The sequence below is a fragment of the Heterocephalus glaber genome, unplaced genomic scaffold (genome assembly GCF_053883595.1).
Source record: "Heterocephalus glaber isolate CG9 unplaced genomic scaffold, H.glaber_assembly_v1.0 deba00001531, whole genome shotgun sequence".
Taxonomy (NCBI): Eukaryota; Metazoa; Chordata; class Mammalia; order Rodentia; family Bathyergidae; genus Heterocephalus; species Heterocephalus glaber.
The window spans coordinates 1,722,023-1,731,113 of NW_028258329.1; the positions used below are offsets into that span (position 1 = coordinate 1,722,023).

General features: G+C 45.0%; 1 long non-coding RNA gene across 1 annotated transcript; it reads right to left on the reverse strand.

The window, feature by feature from the left end:
* Positions 1 to 209: 209 nt before the first annotated feature.
* Positions 210 to 6,517, reverse strand: LOC147824771 (uncharacterized). Its single transcript, XR_015441628.1, has 2 exons — positions 2,108 to 6,517; positions 210 to 1,997 (listed from the first exon to the last, which is right to left on the reverse strand). It is a non-coding gene; the product is annotated as an uncharacterized LOC147824771 (long non-coding RNA).
* Between the last annotated feature and the right edge of the window lie 2,574 nt (positions 6,518 to 9,091).

Here is a 9,091-nt window from a genome sequence, read left to right on the forward strand (position 1 = left end):
TGAGGCCTCACGTCACCTTGATAAGTTGGAACTGCCCAGTAGAGACGGAGCAACACAGCTGTGCGTGCCTCAGGCAGAAGGCAACAGACCTGAGACCAGCAAGTCAGATGACAAGCACCCCATCCACAGGCTTAAACTTCAAGTTGAGATAGAGTGTTTTACACATGCACATGCACACGCACACACACATATGCACACATGGACATGCACAGTGATTTTCTCCTTTACATGATGTGGCCTTTTACTTAACAGTTACAGTTTCACAGGCATTAGATAAAAGAGCTTCTGGGTGTGTATTTATATATAAATACATATTTTACATATTTATATGCATACATTAAACTGCAAATATTTTTACATATTGAATATATTTACACACATATATGGTACAGTCAGCTCTCTATGTCTTTAGAATCTATATCTGATGATTCAATCAAAGATCAAAATATTTGGGAAGAATTGAGTATGTACAGACATTTTTCTTGTAATTATTGCCTACACAACACAGTGGGATGGCCATGTACACATTATTCATACTGCGTTAGGTGGGATAAGTCACCTAGACATGCTTGAAGGTGTACAGAAGGATATGAGTAAGTTCTCCACAAACACCACCACATTTTACATAGAGGACTTGGGCATTTTGGATTCCCAGCAGGTGCCCAGATAGGACTAGCATGCATGCTTCCTCAGCCCTCTTCTTTGAGCATCTCCAGGGCAGATGGTCGTCACAGCTGAGCTCCCCAGAATGCAGACACAGAGCAGAGACAGACCTGCAGGATGTTCGTTAGTGATAGCCTCTGACCTCGGCACCTCAGGAGGAGGTAGGAAGGGAGTAGGACAGACCCAGAAAGTAGGAAGGGCTCAGCCAGCCCTTCACTGGACATGGGACATCCCGGGGGTGGACCCCTGGACAAGGTGGCCCCTGGCAGCTGACTGCTCAAAGCACTCTCAGAGGCAGGCATTGACACCCATCACTGTGGGACTCAGCAGCATGCCAGAGTCTAGAACAGGGGCTGACATGCTGAGCTCTGGAATGAGTCCCCTCCATCCTGTGGGAGCATCCTGGAGTCACCACTGAAGCATCAGCACTGAAAGCCTTGTACTTCCTCTCATGCCAACTCTCAAAGGACGGGCCAATCCCATCAGCAAAAGAGCAGTCCCACCCTCTTTGTGCAGGTGAGACTACCACCCCTGTCAAGCTCCTGCTTTTAGGGTGCTTTAGATGACCTATTTCTCATAGAAAGGAATCTTTGGCCTGAGAACTCAGCAATTCAGATGCACAGCGTGCGCGCGCACACACACACACACACACACACACAAAAGCACACACCCTTGGTGTTCCAGAGCAGTTGTGCCCTACTAAATACACACAGGTTCTGACATGTGCTGGGTAGGAGGTAAATTCTACCACATGAGGTCTTCAGGCTACTCTAAGATTCTATGACCCCACGGTCTCAGAGGTAATGGCTGACTCACTGTCAAGTGGAAATGCAAAATAATAGCAATGGCAAGTTACATGCAAAGTCCAGAGCGGTGCAGTAGCTCTGGCGGGAATCCTGGTTGGCTCAGGTGAGTCTTTCACCTCTGAGCCTCTCTCTATTCACTGTGGACAGTGAGAGCACAGGTGTGAAAATGCAGGTCCCTCAAGGCCTTGTGATATGGCAGCGTCCACACAGAGATGCTCACCTGCTCATCTTAGACTTAAGCCACCAGAACGTCTGCTTGTTCTGGAGTGGAATGGAAACTGCAGAGTTGTGTCTGTTTGGAAAGCTCTGGGCCAGGCCCACAGTCACTTCCAGGGTCCCCAGTGCACCCTTGGCTCTCCATGGCTGTTCCCTTTCTCCTATCCCAGGTGCTCTCAGAGGCTCCCTGAGTCTGCAGGGATGGCAAGGCCTAGACTCTTAGTCCTTCATGCTGAGGAATGTCTCAACTGGAAACAAACTTCCTGAGGATTCAGCAGCATGAACTGCTTTTTCTCCAAGTCTCCGTGCAGCCTAAGGAAGAGGAAGGAGGACAAAATAATAATGTTCTCATCCATGTAAGGTTAATTTCAAACCAATCTCTTGTCTGCACCTTGTTCTTACCCCTGCCCCAAGAGACTTACCTGCTATTCAGTAAAGAAGACAGGAAAGGTGGCCACTGTCACAGCCTGCAACAGTCCCTTCAGCTGCCCTGTGCTGTCTGGGTGACCCAGAGCCACCACCCACGCAGTGATCCAGAATCACTGCCTCTTGGGCTGGCAGTGACCAGACCTGCAGTTACTGACCGTGCGTCTGAGGCTGCACAGGTGACCCGGCTGCTCAGTGAGCTGTACAGAGCTGAAGAGCTGCAGGAAGGCCATAGAGTGCGCCTCCGCTGTCATGCCGCCAGCGGCAGAGTAGACACAACACGCCCTGCTTCTGCAGATGCTGAATCCGAAGGGCCCGTGCTGGGCAGCACAGCCGCCCCTCTGTGTGCCCAGGGCCAGCCTCACACCCCCAGACAAGTGAGCCCTGAAGTCAAAGGTGCTTGTTGTGCCAAGCAAGCCGATAAATCACCAAACACTGGGACCAACGACAAAGTTAAAACTGAAAGGAGTTTATTCACGCGCGTTTACTCCGCTCCCTAAGCGAAGTGAAGCCCTGAGTCCAGGAAAAGCATAGTTTATATAGGGTGTCATAGCAGCATAGCTTTTATAGGTGTTATTTTAAGAAGAGAAGTTCAAGGGGAGGTTAACATGTTTTTGACTAGTTGCAAAAGTATTTTTCACAACTCAGCTATCTCGCTGTGTCAGGTTAGGGCAATTTACAGTAAAGGGAGGCACCAGGCACTATCTCTTTCCGAGAAGCGATGAAGCAAGTTTACAGAAGCAGAACAAGCAGTTACGAAAACATCTACTTTATACGGGGAGGGGCATGAGGGGAGTTCATCTACAGGCCAAGATGGTGTTTCTTGGGTTTATCCTGGTCTCACAGTGCTGGCGCCTGCTGTCCCCACACTCAGCACTGTCTCCAGAGCCTCCCTCTTTGCTAACCCAGGCTCTGCTTCCTTCACTCTGAGCTGCTGATTGGAGCTCCTACTCCAGCCTAGGGCATCCGAGAGCCACGAAGCTTTAGATCTGGACCTCCAGCTTCTTGGTTGGCCTCTTTGCAGAGGCCAGAGTCCTCCCCTCTGCCCAAGACAGTAGCCGGCACCACAAAATCCCAGACAGTGGTCAGACCAAGAGTGGTACCCCTCAGTCACATGCCGCACTGCAGAGTTTAGTGCTTCCTAGCTCAAGTGAGGACTTCAGGCAGCCACCATCGCTCCTTCCAGGAACCAGATCTTACCCAGGCACCAAGCCAGGCCCCTCACCCAGGGTCCACGAGCAACATAAACAAATGCGATGGACACGAAGTTACACAGTCTTTGCTCTGAGGATACTCTTGTACTTTCTCCAGCAGTTGCTGAATTTCTGCTGGGGTGGAACTCAGCCTATCCAGCACTGAAGTGGCTCTGCTGATGAATATCCGTAGTTAAACATCTACAGGCCCATCCCTCACTGCCAGAAGCAATCCATCTCTGAATGTGCCAGGAGCTATAGTCACCAAAACCCTGAATATGTTCTTGTCCTTCCAGGGCCTTGTTTGTCCAGCCGCTGTAGAAATTAGGACAGACATGAAGTCTGAAAGCCATTACAAAGCATGGTCTTGTTGAAGGCAGACAGAAACAGTATAGCGAGCAACTGAGGCCGGAGTGCAGGCTGGGACACAGGGTGTCAGGACTGTCTTTTCCAAGTGTGGTACAGGGCGGGGAGGAGTGCTGGGGGTGGAGTGGAAGGCACCATGAAAGAAGGCAGGGTGCAGGCCAGCTGGGGTACGGGACTGAGCAGCTCACACATGGCCTGGAACATAGCAAAGGGATTTCTTGTCCCCAGGCATTCATGAGTCTGGAGCCATAGTTTTGTGTCTCTTTCATCTTTTAAGACCTGGGCTTAAGTTGACTGGGTCTCAAGAACATTCAATTCTAAGCAAAGTAAAAGCAGGAAAAGTCAGTCATCTTTGCAAGGTAATCACAGCAAACCAGACGATAAGGGGAGCGCATCTGGAGACAGGATGTGCTGGGTGTTGCTTTCCTCCTTTGTGAGCTCCACACACACCTGGAGCACTCACACCTTTGCCTCCACCTGCACACACAGACCTCAACACACCTGGGTACTATTAATAAATCTAAGTTTGGGATATGTTCTATAGTGTGCCAGCATATGGAAGTGTGGTGTAACTCAATGAATTCTTGTCTTCTAAGTGACATGTGCATAATTTTACAAAATCATACATGAGTAAACAATCCATTCAAAGTACAAATTAAACCAACTCATTATTTTCTTCAGTGTCAGTGATGAAATTCAGAGCCTGTGTTATATCACCAATCCTAGATCAATTAATTTTAACCTGTAGTCAGCAAATTCATTGAAAGATTCCACATTGCTTAACCTTTAAGAAACTACTACTCGAGTTCTGGTGCAACATAAAAGTAGAATACTTACAGTCACCGTAAAAAAGTATTAAAATACTCCTTTTTTCTAAACATGTATCTGTGTGTAGCTGGATTTTGATGATGAAGTTTGACTGAAAGAAAAGATTCCTGCAGCTTGAATATAGAAACAGGACAAACTTTTTTAAAAACAGAAAGAAACAGGAAAAACTATATGTCTTCTAAATCAAAGATTATATAATTTGAAAAACGTAAAATAATGCCATTCTTTTTACTATTTTTGTTGGTCATTTTTCATGACAATGTATTATTTAAACTTAAATGAGTTAAAATTCAATTTTTCAAATGAAAATTAAGACTTTTGGAAGCTTCTATGTGCCACCAGGGCTTAACAGCTTATTTGTAAATGTTATAGACATGCGATTTAATAGATATGTTTCAAGTATTTGTTTTTTAGTTTTATTGTGTGGTCGGGTAAATATCAACAGATAAAACTCAGAAACAAACACTCCCTGGGTTCACATCACTCCTCCCACAGTGCTGGGATCAGTGCCTGGGAGGCAGGTTTCCTGCTGCTCTGCCTGGAGCTGAGTCCCCTCCCTGCATTCGCAGTAGTTTTTAGGAATGCAAAACTTCCCCAAGGTGAGAAAGTTTAAGTACTGCCTGCTTGGCAAGTGAGTGCCATCTGTGAAGGAGAATTAATCTTATAGTGTAGAGTGGATTGAAAGGGTAAAATGCAGAGAGTGAAAAAAGACTGTTGAAAAAGTCGGGAAAGAGACTCCTCCTCCAGACTAAAGTATTCGGTCTCCATAGCTGTGCTGTGAGAGGGAGAATGGAAGCAATAGCCTCAGTATCAAGCCTGAGTGATGGAGAGAGAGGGAGAGAGAGAGGCAGGCACAGAGAGAGACAGAGACACAGAGAGACACAAACAGAGAGAGAGGGAGAGAGAGAGAGAAGCCAGCTGGCCCTCATTAGGAACTCCAGTTGTACCTGGGAGAATAGCCGAGAAGTGTGAATTGATTACCTTGGATATTTCAGTGGCCAGTCACATAAACGGAAAGCCTGAGGGCGGGAGTGGATCCACAGACTCAATGAGGAACCTGGGTGCGGGTGTCACAGGCTGGTCCTGCAGGTCCACAGTCCCCAGCTGCCCCATCCTTCCATCTGCTACGTGTGGTCCCCACGACCCTCTTCTCACTGTCACAGGCCAAGACCCTGTATGATTGCCAAGCCAGAGGCTCTGAAGCTATGGAAATTCTGGATATAAAGAATGTACCAGAGCAGACACAAGCTGTGGTGCACAGTGCTGCCTCAGGTCACAGGCAGCAGTGCTCAGGAAGACGTCTAGCAGCTGGGGGGATGAGGAGACAGGGTTTGCCTTGGTGCGTTCATCAGGAAAACGCAGCTCTGCTGAGGTCACACAGCCTGTCTGGAAATCCCTTGGTTCCAACAGGACTAACCTTGGGGACAGGATCCACCTAAGGGGTGCAGGCTGACAGTGACCCCCACACTGACATACACCCCCCTCCCGCAGTGATACAGTGGCTCCAGTGTGAACAGTCTCTAGGTATTGTGAGAAGTCTGGGGGAGAACAGGACACAAAAACATCAGTATAAATGAGAGAAGGAATCCACAATCTTGATCCTATGGAGAAGTTGGTGGAAGTGATTTTCTTAGACCTGCAGCTGGGTTGTTCTGATGGCAGCATTTCTTCAGTAAGTTGGTGGAAGGAGATAACATGGGTGCATTCAACCTGGAAAACTCTAACAGATATTCCCTGAAAAGTCACACTCTTTACCTTAGTCTCTAGTTTCTCATACAATGCGGGAAAAACGGATTCACTGAGATGCCCTGCTACCTTTTGTTTATGCTTATACAATAAGCTCCAAGACATCACATCTGCCTGCTTTAGACATTTTCTTTCCATTGGATTTCTTCAATAATATACAAAAAGCAATTTCACTTTAAGAAGTTCCTGAGCCTTTGCTCTTCCCCTAATCAAATGGCTTAGAATGGGAATGCTGTCGAAGAAGAATAACCCTTCAGCAAATATTGGCTCTTATATTAAGCATATGAAAGAATTGTATAAGTGGTTTGCTTTCAATACCTTTAAACCAACTGACCAAATCCTGTGGTAAGTAGCTCCCTGTCCATCACTCATGATGCCGAAGATGGGGGAGGTGCCTGGACGCTCTGAACCCCACTGGCATCACGAGAATACACACTTTCCAAGGTCCACCGACAATCAGTTCTCACCTGGCCACTCACTTCTGCTGAAGAAGACTGGCTCCTGCTGCATGAACAGAAAGTTGAACAGGTCAAAGCTCCCAGAACAGAGAAGGCCTCCAGGTCAGCGTGCCACAGCTCCCACCCCAGAGGAGGCTTCCAGGGAGGCATGCCATGGCTCCCAGCCTAGAGGCAGCTTATGGGTAAGTGTGCCACAGCTCCCAGCACAGAGGAAGTGACCCTCTCGGGAGCCATGAACACTCCCAACCCCACCCCCTGCCGAAATGAGAAGACATGTAAACAAGCCTCAGAACCAGACTTCCAGATCACCTACAGCAATCCCAAAGGGAAACGAGAGGGAACACTGTGATACTCAACCACCTGGACTCCCTGAACTAGCAATGAAAGTGGATCTGGAAAAAATGAAATCAGAAATACTTTCTCACATAACAGCAAAGATTGTGCCCATAGTGCAAGACATAATTAATAAATCTAGAGAGGACACAGATAAAAAAAAGAGAGGAGCTGAGGAACATGATGGAATGCCAACATAGGAAACAAATGGAATCCATAAAACAGATGCAAACAGATTTTCGAGAGATTAAAAGCTCCATTGAAAGTCTATGCAGCAGAATGAGCCAATGTGAAGACAGGATTTCAGATATAGAAGATAAGATTGCAATTAGTCACAAGGAAAAGAAAAAATTCTTTAAAATTGTAAGGGACCACGAGAAATGGATCCAGCATCTACTAGACAATGCAAAGAAGAATAACATAAGACTGAGTGGAGTCAATGAAGAAACAGGAGAGAGTGCAGATGTGAACAGATAAAAAATCTGTTTTTTTATCTGTTCTTCTGTGAACAGATAAAAAAACTGTCCACAGAAGTGATGGCAGAAAACTTCCCAAGCAGGGGAAAAGAACTTGACATACACATAAGTGAGGCATATAGGACTCCAACTAGCCTTGATCAAAAAAAAAATCTACATATAGGCATATAATAGTTAAGATTCCAGAAATCCAACAGAAGAATAAAATTCTACAAGCAGTTAGAGAAAAGAAACAAATCATATACAAGGGAAAGCCCATCAGAATAATAGCACACTTCTCAATGCAAACCTTCAAGGCAAGAAGACCTTGGAGTGATGTATTTCAAGCCCTAAAGGAAAACAGCCTCCAACCCAGATTGATGTACCCTGCAAAATTATCTTTCAAAACTGATGGAGAAATAAGATACTTTCATGACAAAGAACATCTTAGGAACTTCATAAATACCAAACCAGCATTCCAAAAAAATGTTAGACAATATCCTAGGAAAAGACAACAAGGATTACAACCCTCAGGAAGCCCAGCAGAATGAATCCATTGGGCACAACAAGAAATTAAAGCAAAGGGGGAGAATCCAACAGAAAGAAAAAGTCATGACAATGATAAGTCAATACATATGTTATAACCATGAATGTTAATAGTCTCAATTCACCAATCAAAAGAAATAGACTGGCAGAATAGGTCAAGAAGCAAGATCCAACAATATGCTGCATACAAGAAACACACTTAATTCAAAAAAAACCTCAAAAACTGAAAGATAAAGGATGGAAAACAATACTCCAAGTGACAGGAACCCAAAAGAAGCAGGAGTAGCTATCCTCTTTGCAGATAAAGTGTATTTCAAACCAACACTGATTGAGAGAGACAAAGAAGAACACTACATCCTTGTAAAGGGAACAAGCCAAGAGGAAGAGATGACAATAATAAATATCTATGCACCAAACACTAGTGCACCAACTATATAAAACAAATACTAATGGAAATCAAAATCATACAATCACTAATACAATAGTAAGGGGGGACCTCAATACCCCACTGTCACAAATAGATCAACTAGACAAAAAATAAACAACCAAATACTAGAACTCAAACTCTTGAACAAATAAACTTAACAGGTGTTTACAGAGTGTTCTACCCCACAAAATCAGAATACACATTCTTTTCAGCTGCACATGGGTCATTCTCCAAAATAAACCACATAATCACTCATAGAACATGTTTAAGAAAGTGCAAAGGAATTGAAGTTATCCCCTGTATATTATCAGACCATAATGTGATGAAATTGGAGAGCAATAGCAAAAGAAACTGCAAGAATTTCATAAACACATGGAAATTGAGCAACACACTTCTGAATAACAAATGGGTCATAGAGGAAATTAAAGAGGAAATTAGTTCCTACAAATAAATGACAAGGACAATACAACATATCAGAATCTATGGGACACAATGAAAGCAGTCTTATGAGGGAAATTCATAGCAGTGAATATACATATTAGGAAACCAGAGCAAACTCAGTTAAAGAACGTGATGCTGAATCTCAAGCTTCTAGAAAAAGAAGAGCAGGACATGCCCAAAGCTCATA